Consider the following 12,965-nt stretch of genomic DNA (forward strand, 5'->3'; position numbering starts at 1 on the left):
CTACACATTTGATTTAGAAGTACAAAATATTTATGACCACAATTTGAGCCCATAGAGAAGCTCCCATCAGCATCAACATGTTCTGTGGAGCGGCTGCTGCTGGAACCTCTGAATCTCACTGAACAGAAACACTGACAACTGGATCACGGCACACTGACTGTAACTGTTAAACAATCATATTATTATCCAGCTCACAAAAACGCACTGAAATCACCAACAATATAACTTTTAGTTTAGCCAGCAATTTTTGTTCAGTGAGTAACAAATAATTCATAAACATGGTCAACGTACTGCACTACAGAGATGTTTTCATGTGTCTGGTTAATTAGCCATCACCAGTTTGTCAATCTGCATCTGGAAGTCTCGTTTCCTGATAGTACCTTCCTACCTGCCTGATATAAAGACTTGCTCCCATCAGATCACCTTCAGTACCAAATGTTCTCTGCATCTCTACTGATGCTGCTGCTGGAATCTGTGAGTCTCACTGATGGAGACAGAATGATGTGTATTACTATGCCAGAGAACCACCCAAAGTAACACAAAGCATTAGGAGAATGAACAAAAACACTGTGAATAATTGGACATGGAACCATCATGGACTGATTTCAGATAAAAACAATAAGAAATGTATTTATACATTATAGAAACAGAAGAATATTATGTTTGGAAACAATGAAAATAAAGAAATGGCATTGAACAAATATTCTGCATAAATGTCAGCAGGATATAACAAAATGAGTCATAATAGGTTGGATAGAATAAGCATAAAATCATAAATGTTCATTTTGTTGGTCTAATTTCTGTGATATTCAGTTTAATTAAATTTTTATTTATTGTTCATTCATTTAGAACAGAGCTCCGTGACAGACTGGTCACTCAGCCAGGGCGTACCTGCTCTTTTTCTATGACCCCAAGTTCGAAAAGTAGTTAAAACAAGCATTAAACATCTGCTTGATCTTTTTTTTCTTTTTGTTGTTCAACAGGTTTGAATGGTCAGGCTTTGGAGTCCATTCTGTCCACTCCAGTGTTAACCCCCCCCCCCAAGAAACCCTCAGTCTTTCCTGTAGACTGTAGAGGAACCAGTTTCAATTTCGGCTAAGCAGGAATGCACTGGATCAGACAACCTGCAGGAAAAACACTAGAGTGGGGTTCATTTGGTTTGATGCAAGTAAAACCATTTATGCCAGCAGTCTGCAAGGACGTGTAGAAATTACCAGAAACAACAGCAACAGCATGGTTTATCTGAGACTGTCCAACTTAAAGCCAGATGCTTTATATTACTGTGCAGCAGTAACATTGAGTGCCACAGTAACAGAAACCATGAAGAGACCTGTACAAAATGTGGTGTCTGTATGTGATGTTTTTTAAAAAAATTTTTTTTTTAAAAAATGGTAAACCATTTTTGATATCTCCATCATTCACCATCCTGAAGATTAGTTTTGTTGGAGTTTAGTTTTGTTTTATGGAGTTTTGGATGCCTCATAAATGTTTACTGATCTGGTTCCTGTTTTTAAGCAACAGCTGATGTTGTAGTGAATCCACTTTTTCAGAACTTCCATCAAAATGAGCTTTAACAGTAAAGAGTCATAATATTCCTATGATTAATGACTGTATTACTTTATGGAGCCCACATTTAATAATGAATATATATGGAGTTTTTTGCTCATGTATTATAAATCAATTGGTGACTAAATTTTGAAAGAAAATGAGTATTTATTAAGTAACAAATAAAAATAATCATTTGTAAATAAATATAATATTTGCTTAAATGTTTTAATATAAGTCGTGTGCAGTTCTTTATATGAGACAAAGTTTTTCTTTAAGGAGGAGTTTATGCAAATTCAGATTTTTACACATGTGTTGCCAAATATAACAAAGAGACTACATGGCAGATTTTCATGACTGTAGACTGAGCAGAGAGACATGACTATTACAATGAAGTGTCCTGAGTTTACCTTTGTTTTTCTTATAGTGTCAGTTTACTGGGCTGGTAAGGACAGCACATTTCTTCTGCAAACATTAAGATATGTTTGATATAAAGAAGCTAATTATGTTTTTGTCTGTAGGTACTGAAGGTCAAACACTGACTGAGTCTGAACCAGTGATTAAAAGGCCTGGAGACTCACACAGACTGACCTGTACATACTCAGGGTTTGGTGGTGATTATAATAATGCTTGGATCAGACAGGCTGCTGGAAAAGTACCAGAGTGGATTGCTTGGATCCGGAGTGATAGTAATGAAATCTACCACTCTCAGTCATTCAGAGGTCGCTTTACCATCTCCAGAGACAACAGCAGAAAGCAGGTGTATCTGCAGATGAACAGCTTGACGACTGAGGATTCAGCTGTTTATTATTGTGCCGAAGAGCCACAGTAACACAACGCATTAGCAGAGCTGAACAAAAACCTCTCAGTCTCTGAACAGTTATAACATGAAACTAACAGAGGAGGAGCTCTAAGATAACTGATTATTATTATTATTCAAGGGAAAGAAATGGGAGAAATTGAACTAAGGGGGTTGTTATTCTTGAAAGAGGTAGTGGTTGAGCAAATGAAAATTCTGATACATAGTCTGACACATATGTATCATGTAACACTGGCCAACCCACACAGAAGAGGAAGCACCTCTGTACAAAAACTCAGCACATCACAAAATCATGATTTGCTTTCAGAGTTCACATTTAGAGAAATGAACTCCACTTGAACATCACACACACTGAAAGAAACAATAACATGCAATAACATGCAAAACAATTAACATCAGAGGAGTTACTATTTTGATGATACTCAATTACATGTACTGTACATTTACTACATACACTGCATGCACATGTACTAATATATTTACACATATAAGTTGCAATCAGCTTTCAGACCAAATGTAGTAATCTTTTTAATACTTAAGACAGTTTGCAGGGAAGGACTGGAGTTTACATCAAATTCTCATTTAATGTAAAATTACCACCAGAATACAATAAAGTCATAGAAAATTGTGTGTTGTTCATTTTGGTTCCATTTTCTAATTTTTCAGTCTGTTACTTTGTAAACAGAGATATATTTTGCTGAGGAGGAGGAGTCAATGCAAAACTGATGTTTTCAGCAACTTTATATGTGTTTGAGAGTAAGACTCAGGGACTCAACCTAATATACACACAGCAGACTGGACAAAGACGACTGATGTTTAGAATGATGAGAACTGTTTATTTAGTTGTTTTCCTGATTCTGTTTTGTTTCTTGACTGGTAAGGACATATATTTCTGGTATACAAATAAACATATGAAGAAATATGACTGGACTAATGAGCTGTTAATATTTCTGTAGGTACTGACGGTCAAACACTGAGTGAGTCTGAACCAGTGGTTAAAAGGCCTGGACAATCCCACAGACTGACCTGTACATACTCAGGGTTCAGTGATAATAGACATGCTGCTTGGATCAGGCAGGCTGCTGGGAAAGGAGTAGAATGGATTGCCACAATCTGGGGTGACAGTAGTGGCAGTGTCTACTCTCAGTCAGTCAGAGGCCGCTTTACCATCTCCAGAGACAACAGCAGAAAGCAGGTGTATCTGCAGATGAACAGTTTGACGACTGAGGATTCAGCTGTTTATTATTGTGCCACAGAGCCACAGTGACACAAGAGGAAGAAACTCTGTACAAAAACCCATCAAACTAAGTCAAACACTGATTTTTGTTTTTTCCCCCAAATTAAAGAAAAATACATTTAATTGACTCACACTCAAAACAACAATAAAGTTGGGTTTTTATAGTTTTGCAATAAACAGTTTTTTGTACTTGTTTAAATTTAAATGTTTTCATCTGCCATGTCTGAATTGAAAATCCAACACTATACACACACATATATATATATATATATATATATATATATATATATATATATATATATATATATATATATATATATATATATTAATAATATTTCCTTTTATTTGTACTTCTGTGTCTCTGTGTGTGTGTGTGTAGGTGTGTGTGTTTGTGTGTGTGTGTGTGTGTGAGAGAGAGAGAGAGAAAGAGAGAGAGAGAGAAAGAGAGATGTACAGTAAGAGTGCCACATTTTTGTTTTTTCCTCCCATCATCTCACTGACTGGATTATTTCATATTACTTTTTCTGCTTCTCCAAAATGTTTATTGGCGGTTTGCAAACAGCAAAATTGTGCATTACCGCCTGTGCATTACCAACTGGTGTGGAGTGTTGACAGAAATGTAAAAAAAATACATGAATGAATGAATACATCTCCCACATACAGACATATATCTGCTCATTAGTGCTAAGTGATGGACAATGTACTCAATGTACAACTGAAGCCTAAACTTCTTTGGCTGGCTGTACTATACAGCAAGCCACTGTCAATTAATTTAATTAAAAAAATCAAGACAGACTGACAGAACAAACACAGCTGAGTGGTCCAGTTCAGTGACTCAGTGAGGCCTTGCAGATAGCTGTCAGTCAGCCTGTCAGTCACTTTAAAGAGAATTCCGAACCAGTAGCAAGAAATTTAATATAATCATTTAAAGTAGAAATATTAAACAGTGATAGTATAACTGTCATGGTCCTGAGTCTAAGGACTCAGTGTTTTGTGTTTCTTTATATTGTTCTATGTTCTTGATTATTCGGTTTTGTCTTTTGTTTAAGTTTGCTATGTGTTAGTGTTTTTTGTGTCATGCCTGCCTGTGTTCCCTCTGTCTGCCCATGGTGTCACTGTGTCTGCTTGTGAGTCTGTCTGTCAAGTTCTGTGTCCTGGTTGGTTCTCTGTGTCTGTTAGTTTCCTGTTTTATTGTGAAGGTCTGCGTCTCATGTGAATGTGTTCAGTTTTACCTCTCGTCTCCCAGCTGTGTCCCCCACCTGTTTGTAATTTCCCTGTGTTTCTCTGTGTGTATTTAAGTCGTGTCTTCTGTCTTTGTAGTTGCTGGTCCATCTGTGTATCCACCATGTCTCACCCGTGTGTTCTCCCTGCTGTCCATCGTCATTCTCCTCTGCTTGTTCTCATTCTTGTTCAGGTTCGTGCTCTGTAGTTTAGTGGTTTCCAGTATAGTTTAGTTTATCTTCGTTTGCCATTTTTTCCCTGTGCTGTGTATTCAATAATCCACCTTCACACCTTTACAAGTGCCTGCAATTGGATCCTCCTTTATCATCTCCACACGGCTCACTCCACTCGCCGTGACAATAACGGTAACTCAGCATTAAAGATTCCAGAAATTCTACATACCAAAATAATATTACGTTTTAGATGACAATTGTGGGTACCCATATTAAGCAATTAAACAACAACAACAACAACAGGAAAAAAACCCAATATTAAACAAATACTAAACTTTTCTGTTAATGAACTCAGTGTTTGTTAGTAATCCCTGTGAGCCAAAACCACCTTTAAAGCTCAGGAGCTGACTCTTTTGTTATTCTTTTCTTTTTTTTCTTTTTTTTAAACTTCATCAAAGTCCAATAATATAAGTATGCAACTGGAAATGAAGACAGCAGATGCGCTTTGAAACTGAAATGACAAGTGGAACCCACTGAACCAAGAACAAACACACTGGTTTAATCTTGCATATTCAGAGCTACATTTATTTGCATTCTGTTACAGTATGTTTCATTGGCATTTCAGAAAGGGTCCTCAAAATACACATATGTAATCTGAAAATGTGTTGTGTTCTTTTCTGCGTCATATTTGACTGTTGTTTGTTCAGATGGATTTTAGATCCATGAGTTTGGGTCAGACAAAGGAAAAGTGCATTTTTAAGGAATCTTAAACAGTGACACGGCCATGTCTGAGTGTATTTTATTATGCGACACCAGTGAAAGAGTTATAAAGTTATATATAAAGTTGTTATGAAAGTGAAATGATATGCTTGGAAAACAGTCACTAATTATTCTTGTTTGTCTGTAGGTACTGAGAGTCAAACACTGACTGAGTCTGAATCAATGTTAAAAGGCCCGGAGACTCCCACAGACTGACCTGTACATACTCAGGGTTCAGTGGTAATTATGAAACTGCTTGGATCAGACAGATCAGATCAGAAAAGGACTGGAGTGGATTGCTTATATCAGTGGTGGCAGCAGCTACATCCGCTACTCTCAGTCTCTCAGTCATTCCGAGGCAAATTTACCATTTCCAGAGACAACAGCAGAAAGCAGGTGTATCTGCAGATGAACAGCTTGACGAGTGAGGATTCAGCTGTTTATTATTGTGCTCGAGAGCCACAGTGACTCAAGAGGGACAAAACTGTAAAAATAAACCTCACCACATCCAACCAAGTCAGAATTTGCTTTAAAATTTTTAGAAATGAACTGAAGATTAATGTCTGACCATCACCTGTCAGTTCCTGGACAGCTGATCAGTCAGCCTGCAGGCAAAGGGAGGAAAAGTAGTGAGAGCTCTCACTATGAAGACTCACTGAAGAAAAAGTTCAGCATTGACTCAGACACTTCAAGCATTCTTGCATTTAAAAACTCAGTGAGTCACAAAGAAGCTTAAAGACTGTTCACTTTAGTAATTCAGAAACTGTGCCTATTTTTATAAAGCTCAAATATACACAGGAAACATACAAAAAGGCCTGTCCATAAGATGAGTGTAATTCTCAACAATACACATTCAGAGGTAGCATTAGGTTATTAATTCAAATCAAATTAATTTTTCCCTAGCTTATTTATGTAAAGCATTTACATTAATTATATATATCTATATATTATGTATTACAACTATGTGGCAGCAATTTGTATGGACGGGAATCCTCCATAGAAGCAGGACTTGTTACATTTAGTGCCTGAGCAGTACACATGTCTGAATGAGGAGAGCAGAGCAAACCAGTCTGTGGTGAAGGGGTGGTCAAAAAGTGACCACATGTCTTATTGAATGTGAGAAAAACCGATGGACTCTTTTGGGTCTTCAAAGAATGTAACTGTGGAGGCAGGTGAAGTGGATGGAGCAGAATCAACAGCAGGGCTGCTCAGATTTAGTTGATGACCGTCGTCTGCACCTGGAGAGGAGAGCTGCTGAGACTGTTTGTAAGTGACAGGGCCAACTTCTTCCAGGACTGACAGCAGCTCTTCAAGGTCCTCTACGGTCTGGAGCTGAATGGGTGCTGAAGACGAGGACAAGGATGTGAATGGAGAAGTTGTGCTGGTGTGATTTAGTTGTAGATCGTGATATGCATGTTGAGAGGAGGGCTGCTGAGCTTGCAGTGATGGGCACATGTATGAACTGCATGTTGGCACTTTGGACATACGTAGTTTTCTTTAGTGGACCACTCTGGGTTTTCAATGACATGATGCCTTCTTTCTGTTTCGGCCTCATCAAAATATTTGCTCTGTTCGTCCTTTGAGAGCGACTTCCACTGTGGACAGAAGATCACAACAACACACTGCCAGCACACAGCTTAAGTCCTACACAAAACTGCAGTATGCATGCACAAACATGGGCATGAAACATTAACGGAGGCCTAAATATATGCAGATACACACTTACTGTCGCTCACACGACTGCATTTACAGCTGCACTCCCAGTGATGTTCAATTCTGCTTTGATTATTGGCCTTTGCTCCTTAACATATAGCATGAATGCATTTGGTGGTTTCTTGATGTATGGGCTATCTTCATCTTGCTTAGATTGACGCTTTCTTTTCCTACAGGAATAAAACACAGATTAAGAGCACATGTTGTCACTGTATACAAGCGTGAGGACAGTAGTGTAAAAACATGAGTAAAGCTGTGAAATGAATGAAGAACCATTAAAGGAGTCTGATTAAAAGAATTCACACAGACATCTGCAGACAAATGACAGATACCTGTAAAGCGCTGAAAAAAAGCAGAGAAACTTACTTGGGAGTGGAGCTGTTGGGTTGAGGAGCAGGAGTGACAAAATCACACACCTTCACACCATCCCTACATAGATGGAGAGATGACAGATATGAGATAACAGAAAGAGTTAATATGAAGATACAGATGTTCAGCAGCTGTGTTCACTTGTGTGTTTGTGTGTTTAACGTACAGTTCTCCAACAGGACGCAGTATTGGAGCATGTTATCTGGAATCTTCAGCACATTACACTTGAAACACACAAAACACACAACAGGTATTGAGACAAGCTGCAACAGTATCATTTATCCACTAGGTGTAAGAAGTGAGCTCAGTGGCATGTGCATAAAAATAATTCATAGCTTCAATTTGCTCTGGTGAGCTATTCTTCTGAATTATGATTCACTGGGCAGTGATTTAGTTTAGTGATCAGCAAAGCTTCACACCACAGTTAGAGAAAAATAAAATACAAGGAAGGTATGGGTTGGGTGCTGGCCCAAGAATCATTTCCTCAAGAGTGGAAGGAACACTTTTCACTGGCTGAGTGGAAGGTGGCTGAGAAGTTGCATCAAACCACCAGAGGAGGCGCTCTAACACCAGCCATTTTAACAGAGCTTGCAATGATAATTATAAAGACATGTTATGTGTATTTGAGTGGGTGCAAAATGTGATGATATACAGTTAAAAGACAGTGATCAGCACAACACAAATTTTTGGCCATGTGCACAAACTAGTAGCTAGTGCAGCGCAAATAGCTTCTTATATAAAAGAGCTATTAAGCTGCTAAAATCATCACTACAAAAATCCTGTAAATATACATGTTCTATTTTTTCAGCAGTATGTTTTGTTGAGAAGTAGACATCTGTTCAAATCTCTAAGTAACTTATAGTTACTTAATATGTGAGATAAGATTTTACATAATATATAGATAAGTAAGAAATAATGAGCTTAAATTTAATGATTAAAAGGTCTGGAGAATCCCACAGACCTACCTGCACATACTCAGGCTTCAGAGGTGATTGTGACTGGATCACACAGGACTGGAGTGGATTGCTTGGATCTGCAGTAAAAGTTACCATGTCACCTACTCTCAATCAGTCAAAGGCTGATTTATCATTTAAAGAGACAACAACAGAAATCAGGTGTATCTGCAGATGAACAGCTTGACAGCAGGAAGATTCTGTTGTTTATTATTGTGCTCGAGAGCCACAGTGACACAAGAAGAAGAAACGCGGTACAAAACACAGCATTTAAAATTTGCAATTTACAGTAACAGAAATGATCTCCAACTCAATACAATAAACAATAGAACTGCACTGATCTCTATTAACTTTATCATAATTCATTTATTCATAAATAAATAAATTGGTGTATAAATTGTGATAGAAAAATGTTCTTTATTAAGTAAAATAATAATCATCTGTATATATATATATATATATATATATATATATATATATATATATATATATACATATATATATATATGTATATATATATATATATGTATATATATATATATATATATATATATATACATATATATATATATATATACATATATATATATATAACACCCAGCACGCCCCTACGGGCGGTTTATCCTTCAAGCTCGGGTCCTCTACCAGAGGCCTGGGAGCTTGAGGGTGCTGCGCAGTATCTTAGCTGTTCCCGGGACTGCGCTCTTCTGGACAGAGATCTCCGATGTTGTTCCAGGGATCTGCTGGAGCCACTCGCCTAGCTTGGGAGTCACCGCACCTAGTGCTCCGATTACCACGGGGACCACCGTTACCTTCACCCTCCACATCCTCTTGAGCTCTTCTCTGAGCCCTTGGTATTTCTCCAGCTTCTCCAGATCTTAGCTCGGTCATTCTCCATCACCCTTGGGAGCATCTCCCATTTTGACCTCGGGACTTCCAGGTTATACTTGGCACAGAGGTTCCTGTACACTATGCCGGCCACTTGGTTATGGCGGTCCATGTATGCCTTGCCTGCTAGCATCTTGCACCCTGCTGTTATGTGCTGGATTGTCTCAGGGGCATCTTTACACAGCCTGCACCTGGGGTCTTTGCCTGGTGTGATAGACCCAAGCCTCTATGGATCTTGTACTCAGGGCTTGTTCTTGTGCTGCCATGATTAGTGCCTCTGTGCTGTCTTTCAGTCCAGCTTTGTCCAGCCACTGGTAGGATTTCTGGATATCAGCCACCTCCTCTATCTGCCGGTGGTACATACCGTGCAGGGGCCTGTCCTTCCATGATGGTTCCTCGCCTTCCTCCTCTTTCTTGGGTTTCTGCTGCCTGAGGTATTCACTGAGCACTCGGTCAGTTGGGGCCATCTTCCCAATGTATTCTTGGATGTTCGTTGTCTCATCCTGGACTGTGGTGCTGACACTCACCAGTCCCCGGCCTCCGTCCTTCCGCTTAGCGTACAGCCTCAGGGTGCTGGACTTGGGGTGAAACCCTCCATGCATGGTAAGGAGCTTTCTTGTCTTTATGTCAGTGGCTTCTATCTCCTCCTTTGGGCAGCCTATTACCCCAGCAGGGTACCTGATCACGGGCAGGGCGTAGGTGTTGATGGCCCGGATCTTGTTCTTACCGTTCAGCTGACTCCTCAGGACTTGCCTGACCCTCTGCAGGTACTTGGTGGTTGCAGCTTTCCTAGCGGCCTCTTCATGGTTCCCATTCGCCTGCGGGATCCCCAGGTACTTGTGACTGTCCTCTATATCTGCAATGTTGCCTTCTGGTAGTTCAATCCCCTCAGTTCTGACTACCTTCCCTCTCTTTGTTACCATCCGACTACACTTTTCCAGCCCGAATGACATCCCGATGTCATTGCTGTATAGCCTGGTAGTGTGTATCAGTGAATCGATGTCTCGTTCACTCTTGGCATACAGCTTGATGTCATCCATGTACAGGAGGTGGCTGACAACTGCTCCGTTCCGTAGTCGGTATCCGTAGCCAGTCTTGTTAATGATCTCACTGAGGGGGTTCAGGCCTATGCAGAACAGCAGTGGGGACAGAGCATCTCCTTGGTAGATCTTGCACTTGATGGTGACTTGTGCTATGGGCTTGGAGTTGGCCTCTAGTGTTGTACGCCACATCCCCATTGAGTTCCTGATGAAGGCTCTTAGGGTCCTGTTGATCTTGTACAATGTCCTTCTGGACAGATTGTCCCACCTGAGCTGTGGATTTCTGCAGCTCCTCCAGAGTGACCATGGGCCTCTTGGAAGCTTCTCTGAGCAGTGCTCTCCTTGCTCAATCTGACAGTTTAGGTGGACCACCATGTCTTGGTACATTTGAAGTTGTAGCATACTTTTCCATTTTTGGATGATGGATTAAACAGTGCTCCTTGAGATGTTCAAAGCTCGGTATATGTTTTTATAAACCTAACCCTGCTTTAAACTTATCTACAACCTTATCCCTGACCTGTCTGGTGGGTGCCTTGGTCTTCAAGATTTCTAACAAATCACTGAGGCCTTCACAGAGCAGGTGTATTTATAATGAGACTAAATTATACACAGGTGAACCACACTTTTCAGATTTTCATTTTCCTTGAAATTCTGAAACCATTTATCATTTTTGTACCACTTCACAATTATGTCTTAGTTTGTTTTGATCTATCACAGAAAATCTCAATAAAACACATTTAATTTTGTGATTGTAAGGTGACAACATGTGTAAAAGTTCAAGGGATATGAACACTTTTTCAAGGCACTGTATGTTACAAAATGAATGAAAAATGTGATAAAATAAGAAGCGATGCCAGCACAAGGGCCACTCCCTCTACATAATATCCTGATGCAAATCTTCACTGTGTGCGGTGTACTTCTGTGCTGCTGACTTGCCTTAAACTTTGTGTTGATCATCAGCGCAGCAGTGAAGAATCTCTAGACTCACAATGACACAGACATTCACTGTGCTGCTGGTTGCTTTTTCACTTCCCTGTGAGTTCTTCTGCTTCTTACTGTTTTATCATTTACCAGGAAACAATGCTGATTAGTCAGGGATACCAGAACATTTTGATCTCTTTCTCACAGGTTTATCTGTATTCATCTCCGCAGGTGTTACAGGTCAGAGTATGGAGTCCATTCCTTCCAGTCATGTAGTGAAAGAGCCTGGGGAGACTCTCAGTCTCTCCTGCAGGGGATCTGGTTTCACATTTACCTGCTGTGGTATGAGCTGGATAAGACAACAACCAGGAAAAGGACTGGAATGGATAGGGATTGGCTTCTCATCTTCCAGCAGCAACAGTTATGCAAGCAGTTTGAGAGGATGCATAGTAATCAGTACAGATGACAGCAACAGCATGACATATCTGAGGCTTTCCAACCTAAAGCCAGAGGACTCTTCTGTGTATTACTGTGCCAGACACACAGTGGCTTCAGTAATGAGAGAGGCTTTACAAAAACCTTCAGACATACAGTTTCACAGGAACCTACAGGGGGCAGCAGATGATCAAGAATATGATGTTAAACTCACTGTCACAATAACTCCTGTGATATATGTGAAAGCATATTTAAAAATAATCTAAAATGCAAATATTTTACTTTTTCCTTTGTATTCCAGAGAAAAAGACTTTAAAACAACAAATAAAACCAAAGACATTTGAAGTATTTACAACATGCTTTTTAAACACAAGTTTAGCATCTCAAGAGACAATAGCAGAGTTGAACAATGAAAAAGTTACATCTTATGTCTTTTTCCAAACACTTTCCTTGAAACTGTTATAAACTGAATCAAACTCCACTTACACTGGGCTACTGTGTTTGTTGCCTTGATGAACGCTGTTGATGTGCTGTTGATGTGGGTCTACTGTGGTGAATATAATATAGATTTGAAATGTGACTTAAAAAAGGGTGTTTTACATATTTCTTCATCAGAGTCAATATAAGAGAACATACCACTAAAAGAATCCCAAACTGAACTCTGCTGAAACAGCAAAGATGACTGTAGCAGTAAAACTTTCAGTTGATGATCATCTGAAAGACCCTTAGTCAACTCGATTTGATGGCCAACTTTCTCCTTTCCTTTGAGAGGACGAAACATTCAGCAGAACCAGATTCAGAGATGACAGCTCTCTGCCATGGCTGAGTGGAGTGAGCAAAAAGCAAAGAGAGAAAAGAAAAAGCCAAACAGTCAGTGGGTCGGTTGGGCCG

Source organism: Pelmatolapia mariae, linkage group LG4 (genome assembly GCF_036321145.2).
Source record: "Pelmatolapia mariae isolate MD_Pm_ZW linkage group LG4, Pm_UMD_F_2, whole genome shotgun sequence".
In the NCBI taxonomy this organism is placed as follows: domain Eukaryota; kingdom Metazoa; phylum Chordata; class Actinopteri; order Cichliformes; family Cichlidae; genus Pelmatolapia; species Pelmatolapia mariae.